This window comes from Balaenoptera borealis (genome assembly GCF_965194805.1).
Source record: "Balaenoptera borealis genome assembly, chromosome: 12".
Lineage (NCBI taxonomy): Eukaryota > Metazoa > Chordata > Mammalia > Artiodactyla > Balaenopteridae > Balaenoptera > Balaenoptera borealis.
The window spans coordinates 17,445,577-17,465,402 of record NC_138869.1 but is presented as its reverse complement, the minus strand read 5'-3'; the positions used below and the strand labels follow the sequence as shown (position 1 = coordinate 17,465,402).

Sequence of the window (19,826 nt, the reverse complement as noted above, 5' to 3'; positions counted from 1 at the left end):
ATGACAGATATGAGACTGAAGTTAAACAGGACTGAAGCCCAGTAAGTCAAAGCGAGACTAGGAGTCCGGGGCAAATTTAATCCCACTCTTGGCTTTTGAAAGACACTCTGAAGCCCATAGTGGTAAGTGGACTTGTCTAAGGTCACCACAAGGAGACTCCCACCAGCGTTCTTCCCGTTAATAACTACAGTAAAGAACATTTGTTGACCAAGCACTCTTCCAGACTCTTTACATGTTTTGATTGTTACAGTTGAGAGCACTGAGGTACAGGGCCAGCAAAATAAGTTTCCACTTCGTCATACTGACTCCCAAACTGTTTCTCTGTGACTGAGCCAATAGCTACAGTCCTTCCAGCCCATTCTTAGCCAGACTCAGAAAACAAAGGAAGTAAAGAGGCAAGATTTAACTTAGCCTCACATCCTAGTTCTTGTTCGTAACGTGTACTCAGGGCAGAAACATCTCCGAAAGCTAGGCGACCCCAAATGAAGAGAGACTCTGGCGTGAATGCTCCAGAAACTCTTCAGCCCCTGAATATTCAAATTGACTATGTGATTTATGCATCTAGGACTGAAATAAAACATTTCAGAGTTTCTAGGCAAGATTTTGCAGTATTTATATTATTAGTCAAGGTCAGCTGTTTTCCAAAATGTGCTCTGTGGATCGCGCGCCTCTCAAGATGTTCCGTGAGAAAAAAAGCCTGTGATCAAATAATTTTGGGAACAAACTACATCATTTTGATGATGCTCATTAGTATACAGAAGTTTTAAGAAGGCCTATGAGAAACATTTCGTTTTGTTTAACATAGCATTTCCCAAATTTGGAGAAACTCAGAAATTCTCCTTTCCCCCCTACTTTTTGTTAAAAATTCCTGCTAACATTCCTGCAGAACAGACATGGGGAAAGATGTGTGAGGGGAACTTTAACTCATTCCGCAAATACTTATCAAATATAAGGGGTATATATACACCCCGGATACTATGGATGATGTTGGGTCAAAGCCCCAGCCCATGACTTGGTGGCGTGCACAGGCCAGGTGGGGAAGGAGGTAAACTTGTAGATTGCAGGTACGTTACAGTTTGGCAGGTAGTGTGATGCACAAAAGGAGGCATGTGGAGATAGAAATGAAAAAGCCTTTTTGAGCTTGTTGAAGAGTTGGATTATCCCTGAAATCTGAGGCTTTGTAGATGAGAAATTTAGTTCTTACTCACGTAAAGATTCGGTGGAGGAGAGTGGCTGGAACAGCTGTGGCTCATGTAGTCATTCAGGGACCCAGGCTCGTCTTCAAATGGGACTTTCAAGGTGTCATCGGACATCAACATCCAGTCACTTGACAAGAGGAGAGAAAAAGAGAGAGAGGAACATTGTACAGGAGGCTTTTATAATCCAGGTCTGAAAGGACCCATGGGCCAGTGGTGAAGTTCAGCCACGTGGCCATGCCTGACTGCACGACAGGTGTGGTCTAGCTCTGGGTCCAGGAAGAAAGAGAAGAAGGTTTGTTAAGCAGCTAACTAGTCTCTGCCTCACCGAACAATATGAAATTAGGCAACAGAAGAAGAGGAAAGGACATTCCAGGCAGAGGGAATAAACTGTCCAGTGGCATAAAGGGAAAGCAGTCTGATGTGACCGGATGAGAGGCCACCTGTGAAGAGGCATGTGAGGTAAGTTAGAGGAATAAACAGAGATGAGACCAGGGAGGACTTTGTACCTCGCTGAGGAGCTTGCAGTTTATTTTTTTCAATGATGGTGAGTTATTAAAGAATCTGAAAAGTGTTAGAGTCCGAAAAACTGGAGTTTAAGAGGTTAGGGCTGTAGAATTAGGGATAAATGATGAACTAACAAGTAATTAATGACATGGAATAGGGATGGATTCAAGAAATAGCAGGAGTAAAATATACATGACTTGTGGACCCACTGAATGTGAAAAGTGAGGAAAAAAGAAGGTAGAGTCTAGAATATCTCCTGGGTGATACCTGACTAAATTATTAGATATTGGAAAAGATAATAAGTAGGAGGGAAAGATAGTAAGTGGGTAGGAATCTATATGGGTCTGAAGTACAGAAGGGAAGTCTTTATAGGTTGTGATTTGAGGCTTATCAACATGTAGGTTTCCTTGAAGCATGCAGAGTAAATGCCATCGCAAAGAGAAAGAAAACACCAAAGACTTGCAGAGGGTATACAACAAGCCTGCAAGGCAGAATTTAAAAGACTGGAAGAAGAGTTTGTCCATGAAGAGACTAAAATGGTTACAAAGAGAAATAAGAGAAGAAAGAACTATAGAAAGAAAGGTAGGAAACACCGCAAATGTCCATCAGCTGATGAGTGGACGAGTAAAATGTGGTAAATCTGTACAATATCATTCAGGAGTAAAAAGGAATAAAGTACTGAAACCTGGTATGACGTGGATGAACCTTGAAAGCATCATGCTAAGTAAAAGAATCCTGTCACAAAGACGACAGATTGTATGATTTCATTTGTATGAAATGTCCAGAATAGGCAACTCTACAGAGATAGAAAATAGATCAGTTTTTCCCTAGGGCAGGATGCAGGGTGGAGAGGATGGGTTGTAGAGGAGAAAGGGGAATGACTGCTAATGGGCTTTTTGGGGGAACGATGAAAATATTCTAAAATTGATTGTGGTGATAGTTGCACAATTCTGTGACTATACAAAAAACATTGAATTTTAGACTTTAAACAGGTGAACTGTATGGTATGTGGACTATATATCTCAATAAAACTTTCATTTAATAAAAAAAGGGAACAACAAAGTCTTGGGTACAATAAATATCCATATGTGTTCTAAGCAAACTTCTGGAGGTAAAATTCTGTGATTTCTAAACCAATCATGTTTTTGTTTGTGTGTTTGTTTTTATCCAGAAATATATTTAAATTTCTGTGTAGAAAAGACTTTTATTTGTAATTGGGCATTTTCTTAAGGCGCTGAGATCACCACCCATGTTTTTTCCTTCTTAAGTCTATGTCATCTGTGAATTAGCATTGAGATTTATGATAAGTACGTTGGGGAAGTTTTGTTTATAATAAAAGACTTTTAATATCAAGATTAATGTCAAATTTATCTTAGAAAATATTGCAGTTACCTATAAACATGTAGCCTCCTATTATCCAGGGTTAGATAATCAGGACCACACCCTCAGTAGTGTCTGGGACCCAAAGTGAACCCAGCTAAACTTATCAGAGAAAAACTTTTGTCATTTTACGTTTAAATTCTCCTCCAAGATATTCTCCGGGTTTTCCTGGAATGGCACAAATAACACTGTTACACATTATTTAGTAACCAGCTTGCTTTGCAGAGGTCAAGTCCATGTTATCCAAAACGTGATGCTTATAGTATGCAATAACACAAATAGATTTGTTGTTTTAAAGTAATAGGATGTGATGAGTGAAACCAAGTTTCTCTGGAAGAAAGATGTCTCTTTTCATCAGCATTTGATTTGCAAGCGGGTTTGGCTTCATTAATATTTAATTGTCTTTTTAATCTGTATGTCAGTTTTTATTGTGGCCTGCTTCTGGGGAGGTTTTCCTTTGAAATACCAATAACGCCCATTCTTTGCTCTAACATCAAAACAAGGGCTCTCTCAGGGGGACAACTAGCTGTATTTCATCTCTTGGGATATAATTATTTTGTGTTTATCCACAATTCCTCAAGAGGCTGGTGATGTAGGACATCCTTCTTGCAGGCCTTTAGATTTCAAAAGAGAATCTCATTTGTTAGTGCAAATATTAACTCAGATGGTCTTGCATCATTCTTGTGAATTGCCTGTTCTTAACCCAGCTTTGTGCAAGTTCTACTTTTTTTATTAGCATGGTACTCAGGTCTTTGAAGCTGTGTGAGTCGATTTTTTCAAGATGTCTTCATGAGCTTTAGTAGTTTAAGGAACAGAGTATCTTTTCTGTTGATGTGTTTTAAAACCTTAAATTCATTTTCAGACTCATAATAGACTAAATCAGAACAGGGAATAGAATTATACACAACCCTCTTTGAATTTTCAACATGATCATATCTAGCAATAAAGCTACAAAGAGAAACTCAGAATCAGTATCTCTGGAGATTGACCTTGAGAAATGGAGCTTGGCATGTCTGCAGCAAGCTTGAACCTCTTTTATGCAAGTTTGTAATTTTTGTTTCCTGGTCACCTGGGAGAACCTGGGTGAAAAAATTTGAAAGTCTCAGTTTTTGTTTCTGGTGGGAGAAATCCTGGTGATCAGAGCCTCAGCCTGATTTGGTGACCACTCCTGGGCCTCTCAGGAGGGAATGGGAGAGTAGGTATGGTGGTAGAGACTTAAGCTACCCTCTCAATCAATCCCAGTGGGGCAGAACTGAATAATTTACCACATTCTTCTCTAGCTGGATACTAGGCATGTGAGGAATAAAGATGGGGTATGGAGGACGTATTTCTGTCCACATCCTAACGTTGTAATGTTGTCCTGTTCTTACACAGATGGCATGTGGCATCAGTAGGATGGATGCTGTCATTGGCCTTTTCAGGAAGGTCAGTAGTGGCACTGCTTTGATTCTTCAAAGATTTTATCTCCCTCATGAAGGATATTATTCATTTATATACGTATACTTTGAAGTTATAGTGTAACCTGTAATTATGAGCAGGTGAAGATAACTGGCCCTCCTAAAGGTCAGACCGCTCTACCGTGCACTGGTAACACATCATAGCTAACTACAGAATAAATTCACGGGGCTTTATCTCATGACTTTTCCTAGAAGAGGAATGATGATTCATCTTGTTATCCAGGCCAATTAATACTCTTCCTTTTTAGATTTCTCCTAGCTATTTTTGGTATTAGAATAACTGGTTTCGTGTCCTTGGGGTTTTAATTTACGTTCAGAGTCTTGTTTTTGTAGAATTGCTTAAGTCTTCAGAGCCATTGTTTATTATTCTACAAATGGGTCATTATAAGTAAGACCTGATTTTTGAACTGGTATTAAGACAATGTATATTAAAAAAAAAAACAAAACTAAGTTTCAGGGAGCAACCATTTTTCTTTCTAGATCATAGTGCAGTAAGTGACCCTTTTATGATCATTACTGATTTTTCCCAAAGTCATTGCTGATTTATTTTTATCTGTGTTACCATTTCTTCTCTAAAAATATTCCTTGAGGCAATTTTTTCCACTAGGAATGAAAATTTTAAAATATGTAACTTTCCACTGCTCAAGGGAGAAAACACCCTTACTTAGCTTTGTTAATATTTAAATTAATTAACAAGGATTTCCCTGGTGGCACGGTGGTTAAGAATCCGCCTGCCAATGCAGGGGACATGGGTTTGAGCCCTGGTCCAGGAAGATCCCACATGCTGCGGAGCAACTAAGCCCGTGCGCCACAACTACTGAGCCCACGTGCCACAACTACTTAAGCCCGCGTGCTTAGAGCCCGTGCTCCGCAACAAGAGGAGCCACCACAATGAGAAGCCCACGCACCGCAACAAAGGGTAGCCCCTGCTCCCCGCAACTAGAGAAAGCCCACACACAGCAATGAAGACTCAACGCAGCCATAAATAATTTTTTTTAAAAAAATTGAGAACTTAAAAGATATGTTTAAAAATTAATTAATTAATTAATTAACAAATTTAGTACTAGTTCTAAGAAGTCTGCTATGAACTATCCAGCCACTGTTTTAGGCCCTGGGGTTACACACATGATTAAGATCTGGTCCTTGCCCTAGGGGAGCTTTAATTCTCGTGGCCTAAAGAACATGCAAATAGGTAACTACAATGCAGTTTTATAACTGCAATAATAGATATGCAAAGTACAATGGGAATACAGACTTAACTACTTTCCATAGTACCTTTATACCTCTATTATGGTAAATACCATATTATCTTTCACAGATTTTTTTAACCATTTTTTTTTGAAGTATAGTTAATTTACAATGTTGTGTTTCAGGTGTACTGCAAAGTGACTGTGTGTATATATATATATATATATATATGTATATTCAGTATATATATAGTATATTCATATACTGAATATTCAGTATATATATACTGTATTTATGTATGTATGTGTGTGTGTATATATATATATGTTCTTTTTCAAATTCTTTTCCATTATAGATTATTACAAGATATTTAATGTAGTTCCCTGTGCTGTATAGTAAGTCCTTGTATATGTATATGTATATATGCATGTGTATATATACATATTCTTTTTCAGATTCTTTTCCATTACAGATTATTACAAGATATTGAGTATAGTTCCCTGTGCTATACAGTAGGTCCTTGTTGTTTATCCATTTTATATATAGTAGTGTGTATCTGTTAATCCCAAACTCCTAATTTATCTCTTGTCCCCCTCGCCCTTCCCCTTTGGTAACCATAAGTTTGTTTTCTATTCCTGTGAGTCTATTTCTGTTTTGTGAATAAGTTCATTTGCATCATTTTTTTTAGATTCCACATGTAAGTGATATCATATGATATTTGTCTTTCTCTGTCTGACTTACTTCACTTAATATGATAATCTCTTGGTCTATCTATGTTGCTGCAAATAGCATTATTTCATTCGTTTTTATGGCTGAGTAATATTCCACTGTGTATGTATGTATGTATGTGTATATATATATATATATATATATATATATATATATATATATATATACCACATCTTCTTTATCCATTTATCTGTCAGTGGACACTTAGGTTGCTTCCATGTCTTGACTATTGTAAATAGTGCTGCTGTAAACATTGGGTTGCATGTATCTTTTCAAATTAGAGTTTTCTCTGGTTATATGCCCAGGAGTGGGATTGCAGGATTACATGGTAACTCTATTTTTAGTTTCTTAAGGATCCATACTGTTCTCCACAGTGGCTGCACCAATTTACATTCCCACCAACAGTTCAGAGGGTTCCTTTTTCTTCATGCCCTCTGCAGCATTTATTATTTGTAGACTTTTAATGACGGCCACTATGACTGTTGTGAGGTGTTACCTCATGGTAGTTTTGATTTGCATTTTTCTAATAATTAGTGATATTGAGCATTGTTTCAGGTACCTTTTGGCCATGTGTAGGTCTTCTTTTCAAAGATTTTGTTTGTTTTTCTCTCCTGTCAGTATAGTGGGAAATGGTTGAATATTTTAATTGAGAATGCACACTCCGTGGTCAGAGTACCTGGGTTTAAATACCTGGCTTCAATAACTAGTAACATTGGGAAGTTGTTTAACCTGTACAAGCTTCATTCCAGAGACAGTAAAATAGGCATACAAAAGAGCCCTATCAGGTAGCTGTGTACACTATTTCTATGTTTGCTGCAACATCACACCCAGGTCTAAGCCACCATTATTCCTTACCTGGACCCACTAGGCCACTATTGTTGAGATAAATTGCAACCTATGATCATGAATTCTTGTCATCCAAGTGTACTCATTCCTTTGCAATGTGACTTTGCTGCTCATCTTATCAAGAGGTGGACATTAATGTGGGCTGGACTTTGGTTACTCTCTGACCTACTTTGGCCAGTAGAATGAAGCTGAAGTGACTCTTCCGAGGTTGGGCTCTAAGAGGCCTTGCAGCTTCTACTTTCATCCTCTTGAAACATTCTTTTGTGACCACCGAAAAGAAGGCCACTTTAGCCTGCTGGATGATGAGAGGCCATGTGGAAGAGAACTGAGGTGACCCAGCCAACTGCCAACACCAGCTGCCCGACATTGAGTGAAACCATCTCAGACCTTCCAGCGCAGCTATACTCCAGCTGAACATAGCCACATAAGTGAGCTCAGATGAAAGAATGGTGAGAAATAATAAATCGTTACTGCTTTCACCACTCAGTTTTGGAGTAGTTTGTTGCAAAGCAGTAGATAATTTAAGTACTTATCCCATTTGTTGCATATACCTCGTAATAGAAAAAAGTGGCCTTTTAAACAAAAACTAGTGTCACAAGTCCAAATTCCTCATGCCATGTTTTAAAAAGGGTCCTGCCTGCTCTGGCCCTGCCCACCTCTCTTTACCTTATCTCCTTATCCTCTCTCTAACTCAGTCTCCTAGCCACCTTCCCAAAATGTGCCAGGCCTTTTCAGACTTCAAGACCTTTGTCCTTGCTCTTTTCTCTTCCTCGAATTCTTTTTCCAGGCTTTCACATGCCTGACTCCTTCTCACAAATCAGGTCTGACCTAAATGTCACTTTCTCGGAAAGGCCTTCTCTGACTTCCTAAAATAACCCCTTCCCAACAGCTGGCCCAAAAGTACTCAATTCCCCTATTTTCCTTCTATCATAGTGCTTAGCACTATCTTTCATTACCTCATTTATTTATGTTTACCTTATGGTCTGTTTTCCCACCTTTCCATGAGGTCAGGAAAGACTGTGGACTCTGAGGTGTCCAGATCCTAGAACAATGTGTGGTGCATGGTCCCTGCTGAGTAAATGCACATTGAACGAATAGGTAAAGTGGTCATTCTGAGGAATTACTCAGAGTTACAGGCATGAAAGCACCTAGCAGAGGACCTGGGTCATGAGAACAGTACTGATAACTACAGTACTAACTCCCACTGCTCTTCCTACTTGTTAACATGTCTTGAATGCTTTCTTTGAACGAGGCACTTTCTCCTAAGCATATCCATTATCTCAGTCTTTTATTATCTTCTTTTTACCGATAAAAAACTTGAGTCTTAGAGAGGTTACACAACTTGGTAACTAGCTGCATGTTACTCACATAAAATACCCAAGATTTAAAGTCACAAGGTTTAACCCTAGAGACTCCTTCTTATATAATACACTGGACTATGATTTCCTGAATAAATTGTTGCTATGTTATTAGCCCATCTTTATGCTTCCCTCCAAAGTGATGGTAGTATCTTACTTATGTTTGGAACCTGAGCAACAGGCACCCAGGCAATAAAACCGAAGGTTAACTCATACCATTTGGGGGCATAGGGATGGCTTCGTGGAGCAATCTCATTTGAGATCGACTTTGAGGAATGGATGAGCAAGATTTGGCCAGGCAGAAATTAGGAATTCCAGGGAAAGGAAACTGAATGTACAAAGGGGTTTTGATAATGTGTTTTCAAAGGTTACAGTGTTTAGAAGAAAACGTTTTGGTACGGAAACCTTCCTGATGATCTTTACACAATTTTCAACCTCTCTGGAGTCTTGAGAAACATATTTAAACAGACACATTAGAAAAACAGTGGAGAGAGACTTCCCTGGTGACGCAGTGGTTAAGAATCCACCTGCCAATTCAGGGGACACTGGTTTGATCCCTGGTCCGGGAAGATCCCACATGCCGCGGAGCAACTAAGCCCGTGAGCCACATCTACTGAGCCTGTACTCTAGAGCACACAAGCTACAACTACTGAGCCCACGTGCCGCAACTACTGAGCCCACGTGCCGCAACTACTGAGCCCGTGTGCTGCAACTACTGAAGCCCATGCACCTAGAGTCCGTGCTCCACAACAAGAGAAGCCACCGCAATGAGAAGCCCGCGCACCGCAACGAAGAGCAACCCCTGCTCGCCGCAACTGGAGAAAGCCAGCACGCAGCAACAAAGACCCAATGCAGACAAAAAACAAAAAAAAATAGTGGAGAGGAAATGATGAGACAGCTGATCTTTCAGAGAAGACCCTAATTGGACAACATTCTTAAATGGTATATGGTGTTTGTCCTTAATTGGAAGATGTTTGTGTGGATCAGGGGAATCAAAATAGACTTTTCAGTCATTTGCACATAAACTTTTCAGTCTGCAGAATTCTGGGTTTTTAGACTAAGTGTCTATCTGAGGCATACCCTTCACATCAAACAACTTAAATCCAGTAACAAGTGATAACTTTTCAGAAATTAACACACCAGGTTCAACTGAGAGGTTCAAATACCTTCTCGACTGAGAAGAAATTGTTCATGAAAAGTAAGTCATAATATCCCACACGTTTAGCATCAATTTCATGAAAATAATCATATATATAATTATGTATAATTATATACATGTAAACTTATATATATAAGCATATATATATACTTACAACTGGTTTAATCTTAACAAGAGCTCTTTTGGATGACTGGGAAGTAATACAATCTTTATGAAGATAGGTTGAACATCATCAAACAGCATGGTTCGTTGTGAGTTTTTTGTCTTAAGCATTTTAAACAGTTGACTTCAAATTCCCAGCAGATGGTGGTGGCAGGAGGCAAACATTCTAGTCAATGAGAAATCAAAGTGAACTTTTAAAATAGCTGATTCGTAAACTTGGAACAAAAAGGAGTGAATGTTAGAAAAAAAATAACAGATTTTCTACAATGCATCTTATTATGTGCAAATCAAAAAATTGAGAAACTGTAGAATTTTCAATAAGCACACCAATGTGTGTTTTACATTATGGGAATGTAAAGTAGTTGGTGAGTCTGTCAGCAGAGAACCTGAATGTTAGCTGTCACCAAATCTCTTTAGTATGTAATAACCTAGGAAATGCAGAGCAATGTGTTTTTCTCCAAAAAAGCTTACCAGAGATATTTTCTAAAAGATTATGGTTTTTCTATTAATGATTTAAAGTGGAAAAAAATAAGGGTACTTGTTCTCTTAGTAGCCCGTTCTATAGCATGATGATGATGATCTTATTATACTTACTATTATTCTTACTCTAATAACTATATCTTAGTATAATTTGGAGAAAAGAAATGATTATTTTTAATTAATCTTTTAAATTACTCTATAGATTTTTTAGCACTTCAAAGTCTAGAATTCCATGAATTTGTGAAGAAATTATTATTCAACCCTGGATATATATGTATATGTATATATATATGTATATATATTTATATTATACATATATATGTATGTATTCTTATCTATCCTTGGTCACATTTATGCTTACCTTGACCTTAAGAATATTGATTATAACTTCTCTCTACAATGGAAATTTTACAGATTGTGCAACTTTATCTCAATAGATGCTCAAAAAACCAAACCAAGATGATTTATGTCACTTTTTTCCCCCTTAGTTGTCTTTTTTTATATGTCCGTTTGATCCCTGCTCTATGGTAGTGGAAATGGTGGCTGTAACGGGGGTGGGGATTGGGGGTTATATTTGAAGTAACCACAAGAAACAGTCCTAGCACAGAGAGGCCATATTTGCAGATAACCTTTATGGTTTTTTGCTATACTGTATCTTGCTATGCTGTATCTTCTGTTATCCAAGATTCCCCAGGCCATTTTTGCATGGTTGGTTTATCAGCATGTAATGGAATAGCTCAATATACAACTCAGCTCCTCCAAATGTCAGATACATGAGGTGGCTAAGAAACTTCATCCAATGCCAATAATAGGAAAAGAAGTACATATCTAATAAGGCAGGCCCACATTAAGTCTTTAGGGCTATATGGGTTTTCTCATGCCTTAGAAAGTCAACAGATATGGTAGCTCCCCAACCAGCTGGTTCCCTTTCCTTAGTTGGGTGATCAAGGGAGTAAAAGTGCAGCTGTCATTTTAGCTGCAAAGGTACAGTTTTACATTAAACAGCAAAAGGGCACATGTGTTTTATTGAAATGCCCTCCATATCTGTTTTAAATTTCAGTTCATTGAATGCCCTGAAAATTAAATAAACACACAACAGGGCTTGCTAATATCTTCAATGAGGTGCTTAATTCCCCATCTTAATCAGCCGTTTTCCATCCCTTTCCTCCTTCCTGCCTATCTGTCAAATGTTCCTTAATTAAGAATTATTCTTAATTACAAAGTTTATGTGTCATTTTATTTTAGAGGTAATTAATTAAATTTAGCACTAATCGTTGAGGATATTGCCTTTTCTGCACACACGTTGTTGCTTAATTATTGGAATACCTTGAATCCCTGGCTGAGAGTAGAGCATATTGATTTGTTTTGTGTCCGTGTGGCAGCTCATACTGAATAGGACAGAGACTCAGCCTGTTGAACAGACAAAGAAGTAAGAAGCATTTTTTTCTCAGTTGATGAAGGACGGTGAACAAATGCACTTTGGTCATTTGGTGCATTATATGTAGTCTCTGAGGGGCAAGGAAGTGTGATGATTATAGGTAAAATTCGATCCTAAAAGCAATAGGCATAGTGAAGCTATTCTGTAAGGGTCCTTGGATACTTGTTAGAATGGATTTGCCAATTTTTGTGTGTGGTGGGGGGATGATACTGAGGTCACTCTGAACAGGTCACCTGGTTAGAGGAAGGAAGGATCCAGTGAGCAGATTAGGAGAGAGGTGTGTTAGATTTTGGTTCCCTCTTCCCATTCTTTCCCCTCCCACACTCTCCGATTTTATTTCTAGTATCATTTTCTGAGAGAAACCTTCCACAGCTAAATTATATACCTTTCCTTGGCACCAGTCAACCTTATTAAAATTTCAGTTTATTTGGTTGATTATTTGTCTGCCTCACCCAAAAAAAATGAAGTCTCTTCAAGAGCAGAGGTCATTTCTAACTTTGCTTATCATTTATTTGTCATTTGTTTAATAGTAGTTGACAGAGTAGACACTAAGTAATTTTTAATGAATAATCTATTAAATATTTTTTCAAGAAACTGCAAGATATTTGACATTTTTTGAAAGTATTAAGTGTCCGTTATTCTCGGTGATGCTGTATTTTTGTGGGGGGCCGAGCCATGTGGCTTGCTGGATCTTAGTTCCCTGACCAGGGATTGAAGCCGGGGCCCTGGCAGTGAAAGTGCTGAGTTGTAACCATTGGACGGCCAGAGAACTCCCAGTGATACTGTGGTATTAGGTTCTCGGAGCAAGAAATAGATAAGTAAAATCTAATCCTTGCCTTCAAAGATTTATAATACGGTGGAGGAGAAAGTCATACAATTAAATATCATATAAGCCAGATGGTAATACATGCTGTAAAAGAGATAGAAACACACCTCTATGAGAACACAGAGAAAGCAAATCTGCCAACATGGACAAGGCTTTAAAAATGCAGAGATTATTTGAAATCTGCCTTGAAGGTAGTTTTGGATAAGTGGAGAACTAGGGAAAGGGCATATTGGGAAGAGGTCAGAAGATGAGCAAAGATCAGGTGCATAAATATTGATAAACATGATGTTATCACATTGTCAAAGATTGGAAAACATGGTGGTCCTCAGTCCTGACAAGGATCCAGTAAGACAGGCATTCTCTCTGCTCCTAGCAGGACTGCAAAGGTGTAGACACTTCCTGGAAAGCCATTTGGCAGTACACATCAGAAGCCTCAATGTTTCCTCTTCTAGGAATCTATTTAATGATGAGAGGTGTGAGTAATTCTTTATGTTCAGAATTCTTTATCACAGCATAATTAACAAATTAACAGCCTAAACAAACAAATGAAGGTTCATATTAAATTACAGAATTTCTATAGTGAAGAGCTATGCATCCGCTAAAAAATGTTTTTAAATAATATTTAATGACATGGAAAGGTGCTTGGAATGCAATATGTATATAATATAATGAAAATCTGAATGGAAAGTTGGACACCAGTTTTATAAGAGTGAAAATATACCCTGGGGGAAAAAGGAAATAATAGCAATATGCTAATTTGCTATCATTGATTACCTTTGGGTGGTAGGTTTACAAAGACCTTCCATCTTCTTTTGCATATGTTTTTGTTTTCCACAGTTTCTACAGTGGTAATATTGCTTTTGTAACAAGGAAAACAGAGATATTTGAAATTATATGTTATGAAGGAAATAGGATATGATATCATATGGCTAAACTATAAAATGTACAGAGAACAGTTTTAGAAAATAAAACTACAGTTTTAAAGGTTTTTTAGACCCTAATCTTTCTAGAGCCTTGTATTAAGTATTCAAGGTAATAGGGAAAAGTACATGATATGGCCCTTCACTCAGATTTTATAATCTGGCTTAGGGAAGCAAGACATAAATGTATAGCTTAATAACAATGTCAGATAACAGTTCTAGTCATACCATGGGTCAGGATGCTAGAAATTGCCAAAAGTGTGGTATGTAAGTTATAACCTACAAGTTCAGACAGAGATTAGCCTACTGAGTAATTACGTAGAATTTCTAAATGCTTTTTGTTATGCCCCAGCCATGTCCCTTTGGGGTACATGTGGTCCCACCAGCTGTGCAAGGACATGTGGGCTCTGCAATTACCTGCCATGGCAGCAGAGTCTGGGAGTGATGGGTAAACGTGTGGGCTGACTGAGAAGGTGGGGAGGAGGAGAGTAGAGAGATCTCAAACTTCCTATGACTAGGGGTCCAGAAACAAGTAGATGTTCCTCAGCAGCCTTCCTTTCTCAAGCTGTGTCTTTCCAAAAAACCCCATCCTTAATATCTTAATATGTGGTTGTACCTTCTCTGACGTGTGGTGAACATTAATTACACACACACACCTATGTATGTGTACATATGTATGTATTCTGTATATATGTGTGTGTGCGCATGTGTGTGTGTGTAAGTTTTTTCTTTGCGTGAATCACTCAGAATCTATGGCAGGTGATCGTATAAACTCATTTAAATGGATTTACCATTTTCATTCCTGTTGCCACCAATTTGCTTCATCCTAAATTATTGTTGAATTACTAGAATGGTCAAAAATATGTACAATGTTGTTATTGAAAAATGCCTTATATTTTGGAAAAGGACAAGAAAAATATATTCTGGATACCAAGAGAACCAGTAAATTCGCCTTTGAAAGTATCACAGCAAACTTAAAATATTAGGCAAATGGAATATTTCTTAGATGTTTATTTAATGTTTTTGTGTTTGTTCTTTCGATATGAATTTTCATCCATTCACACATAGGTGTAAAGCTCTTCCTCCACTAGGTGTAAAGCTACTGATAAATGATACAGAAATATAAAGTACAAGTTAAGCAACATGAGTCCCTACTGTCTACAGATACTGAGATTCTAGAATAAATAAAATGCACTCCTTGACCATGAAACATTTATGATCTCTTAGAGGACTCAGGCCGATAAAGGTACTGATTTTGCCCTCAAGGAAATTCTAACCATTGACCTTGACCTGCAGGCTGAAGAAATCAAGGACATCTTTATGGAAAAAGTGACCCATGATCTCGGTTCTAGGTTGCAGTGTTTCTTAACTTTTTTGGTGAGGAAGTCAGAGATCTCTTTCATCATCTGAGGAAAATGATTGTTTCTCAGCTCCAAAATTCACAAGTACATTGTAATTCAATTTAACAAACTGATGGATTCTCTCCAAGCCAGTCTGTGTGCATTTAGCTTACAACGCCTACTTTAATGAGTAGTTAGAATCTAGACACGCACTAGGCTGGAAGCAGGCAAAGGGAATTAATTGTATGTGGGTGAGTAAAAACACCAAGGTGAAATGCATGAAGTGTGTATAGAAAATGGGGAGTAGCTCTGTTTGAATACCTGGAATTGGGTAATAGAAGATCTAGATTGAAAGGTGAGGGAGGGATATCAAATCTCTAAAGTTGCACCCTGTGCCATATTATATCATGGGTCCATTTCCAAGGACCTGCCTTTCAGCCATTGTTAATCTTAATTAAGCAAAAGTACCCAGTCTTCCTAGTTTCATTCTAGGGCTTTAGCAACAACAAATTTTGCTCTTATCCTTCATAAGGTGGTTTTCCTTCTGCTGCCAGCATCCAGGTGTGTGTACGGCATTCTGTGAAACCAAAGGAGAGATTGGACAGACTGTACCAGTCATTGACCCCACCTTTCAGAGCGACTGAGGTCTGTCTTGTCACTTTCCTGTGTGGAGATATTTTTTTCTCCTTAGATTCCCTATAAGTCAAAACAATCCACCATTATTGTGATAGCACGTCCATCTCTCAGAATGTCACAAACTCTTTACAACAAGAAGTGGAAAAGAAAGATGATGCTTTGCAGACTTGGGTATAGTTATTTTCAAACAGAAAGGGAAGATGACAAGAAGAGATTGAGTGGAATAAAAGTAAAGATAAGGCTGCTGACTTGAAAAAACAGTCAAGACAAGATTGATAGACCCTGAACAAATGCACATATCTCTCTTGTGTACACACACACACACACACACACACACACACACACACACAGTCCCAGCCAGCAACTTTTAAGAGTTTTGTTGATGATGTGATTTTCCTGATATTAATTTTTAAATCATAGGAATATAGTTTTATGCTGATGCTTGAACATAGTTCAGTTAGTCCCTCTGAATATATATCCACATGTTGAAGATTAAATGAGTCAATACATGCAAACACTTAGACCAGAGCATAGCGCATATGAACACACTTCAAGTGTTTTTTCATTATTATTGATGTTAATGATGACGTTGATAGTGATGATGGCCAACAATGATATATTATTAACTTGTTTATTCCTTAGAGGAACCCAGTAAAATAATGATTCTTTTGAACCCTTTTGATATCTGAGCAAAGGTAACTGAGAGATGCAACTAAGTGGCAGCTGTAGGTGTTGCCCTTCTCATCCTTGACTATGAATGTTCCAGTAGCCTTCAGGTGGCAGGTATTTTATAGTGTACTCTCAGGACCACTTGCTGTAGAATCTCTTGTGTTGTTCCCTTAAACACAGATTTCTGGGCTCTCCCATAAACCTACTAAAACAGAGTCTCTGGGCATGGATCCCTGAGGCTGCCTTAAACTCTGCAACCATTGCTCTATCCAAACTCTGAAAAAACTCAGGTTTACGTATCATTTATAGGATCTACCTAAAAGGTAGACTTTCATTTGATGAGGACTAATGGAGAATGCTGGCTCTAAAATGTCTTTACTTTTCCTACAATTCACACTATTAAATATTTATTCTTTTGGTTTCTAGTGTACCTATAAGAGTTTCCATTTAAAATTTAAATACTTGGGGAAGCCATTAACATCCATTAACACTCTGTGTGATTTAGGGATTTGAAAGTCAATCATTTAGCAAGGCTTCAAGGGGAGAGGAAGATGAGTGAATCCCATTGAGGACAAAGGAGAGAGAAGGCAGGGAGCAGAATAGATCAGCCTAACCAAAGCATTGCAACTAAGAATGCTGGACAGCTAGGGAATATGAAAACAATGGATTTTGTAGCCAAAGGCAAAAAAGGAGAAATTGTAGAAAGTTGTATAAGTGGGTTTAAAATAAGCTTTGGACAACAAGTACCCGTTTTTCCTATTTCCTTCCCAGCGTGACCTGAAGTAGAGTCTGATGTCTGTCCCATGTATTTAACATGTAATGCAGAGTTCAGACATCTCAGTATAAATCATGGGATGAAGAATGGACCCTGAACAAGTCAGACAAAATTAAACCTAGATTTATCCAAACAATGGTAATCAGCTAATTTTGTTTTGGGAAAAAAGTTTTCTCTTCAATTTTGAATACTGTTTCCCCTAAATTATTTTTTAAATTGCTTACAATTTTTTTCTTTTTAATGGTCATAAATAAAATAATTTAACAAAAAGTCATATCCATATGATTTTCTTGTTATCTGTATGAACGTATCATTGTACAGATTAAAATGATAAAACAAGGATCAGAAATACTCAGGCAAGATGAATTGGGACGGGCAGAGGAGAAATACCTTTAGGAGTGTTATTAGCCAGGCCATTGCCTTGTTCAACCATCAGTATGATAATTTGTACTTGTCAGAACTTGTGGAAAAGAAAGATTAGCCATACATTCTTGTGAAATGGAAGCTACATTCATTTAGCGATTAGCTCTTTACATAGCAATTAGCTTTGGTTATTTTAATATACATAAACATCTGTGATATTAATCTTCCATTTCTTCCTTGTATGTACATTATCTACCATCTGGTCCTTAACCTAAAAATGTCTACACTGTGAATCGTCTTTGTCAGGTCAAGTAATGGGGATAAAAATGCTCAGTAACTTACTGCAGAACTGAAGAAAAGACATTGAAAGAGAGGTAACTTCAGCATCACATTTTGAGAAGTAGTGAGAGAGTGAATACTTTAGGTGACCTAACCCCTTTCCATTCCCTTTAACTTATGCCAAAAAAAATGTTAAAAATAATCTTAAAATACAAGAATGCATATAAACCTCTGAAGAAACCAATGGAAATAGTATAATTCTTCCCCCATTGCATGTTTTCATCTAGTTTTGTTTTTGTTTTTGTTTTAAAGTTATCCGAGGGAGGATGTGATTCTTTTTTATTTATTTATTTATTTTATTTATGGCTGTGTTGGGTCTTAACCTCTGTGCGAGGGCCTTCTCCAGCCGCGGCAAGCGGGGGCCACTCCTCATCGCGGTGCGCGGGCCTCTCACCATCGCGGCCCCTCTTGCTGCGGAGCACAGGCTCCAGACGCGCAGGCTCAGCAGCTGCGGCTCACGGGCCCAGTCGGTCCACGGCATGTGGGATCCTCCCAGACCAGGGCTCGAACCCGCGTCCCCCGCACCGGCAGGCAGACTCTCAACCACTGCGCCACCAGGGAAGCCCTTTCATCTAGTTTTATTTCACATCAAGAGGTAGCACTACCCCATAAATTTAGTAGCATTTGGTCTTACTCTAAGACAAGATGTAAAAATAGAAGTGTCCTTCCAAAAATGTCACTGTTTTGATAATTTTAGAAACAGTTTTAAGGTTTAGAATCCAAGAAGTAAGCTTCATAGATCATCATAATGGTTTTTTAAAAAAAAATTTATATTTTTGGCTGCGCTGGGTCTTAGTTGCCGCGTGTGGGATCTTTTAGTTGTGGCGTGCGAGCTCTTAGTTGCAGCGTGCGGGAATCTAGTTCCTTGACCAGGGATTGAACCCAGGGCCCCTGAATTGGGAGCCCAAAGAGTCTTAACCACTGGACCACCAGGGAAGTCCCCATTGTAGTGATTTAAAGGAGAAAACCTAACTGCTTTTTGTGGGCTTGTTTATTTTGTTAAAATATGAGACTTATCTATGTTTTCTTTGCTAGATTAAAGCCTTGTTTTCCCTCTGTTTGAACCCCTTGTTATTTAAATTGTATTGTAAAAGAATTAAAGAGTAGATGGTGGTGGTTTTGGTTTACATCAGTGAACGCTTCACAATTGTGTTTCTATTCCAATTTCCAACCTCAGTTAGCAGTATTACACCCTGTGATTCTGGCCAGGAGAAAACCCAAACCACAGACTAACCTGATTTTTGTTTGGAGAAAATACACCAGCCAGTTCCTGACTACCGAAGCTGTATTTTAATCCCAAAGTGCATGGAATTAAAATAATTTCAAATAGGAGTACCTATAAAGAGAAGTACATCCTATACAGTAAACTAGTTCCCCAGCTATTGGTAGGAGGACAAAGATACTTGCTCTGGAAAGGTATGTGATTCCTGTTATTGAACATTTATTGAAACAGCAGGTGAGTGCTGTAGGGGAAGCTAGCAATATGTAAGGGTTAACCCTTACATCAATCCAAATTTACTGCCTTTGAACTTCCTCTTTTTGGCCCAGGTTAACTGTGCCCACAACTGAGTTCTTAAATGCTGTGAGAAAAAACTAACCGTATGCAAATTGGTGCGATTTAGATTTCATGGCATCCAAGTGGAGTTGCCTGGGAGGTTATTAAATATATAGCCTGAGGTTTAAGAACGAGAGTCAAGCTAGAGATCTTAGAGATTTGGGAGTCCTTAGCCTAGAGGTGTTAATTGAAGCCGAGGTAGGTGTGACCTTATCTGGGAAGAGAATGGGCTTTTAATAAGGAACTGTGATTTCCCTTTAGCCTACTAGAGTTTGTCCACCGGGAGTTTCAGTCTTTTAAATATCAGGAGATCTAACAGAAAAGTCTGGATTTCTGACTTCTCTTGATGGTATGGTGACTTGCATTCCTGTATGGCCGCAGTAGACTGGAGCTGACAAGTTGCCTTTTATAGACAGGGAATGTGCTCCTTGGTTCCCCAAAGTTCCCACTACTGGCTTATGGTTGGCTTCACACATTTATATGCAAGCCTGTCACCTTGTAAA

The 19,826-nt window shown here is 38.3% G+C and overlaps 1 protein-coding gene and 1 long non-coding RNA gene across 11 annotated transcripts in view; one reads left to right on the top strand and one right to left on the bottom strand.

Moving 5' to 3' along the window:
* LOC309607159 overlaps window positions 1–19,248 on the bottom strand; it is an 89,556-nt gene extending 70,308 nt beyond the window's left edge. The window contains exon 1 of one of the 2 annotated variants that reach the window (XR_014232287.1): window positions 1,209–19,248. This is a non-coding gene — a long non-coding RNA (uncharacterized lncRNA). The remainder of the gene's footprint in view (window positions 1–1,208) is intronic. The other variant, XR_014232288.1, reaches the window with a different exon arrangement.
* Window positions 1–19,826, top strand: part of CNTN4 (contactin 4) — a 950,427-nt gene that overhangs the window by 560,479 nt on the left and 370,122 nt on the right. The gene's annotated exons all lie outside the window — the stretch shown is intronic.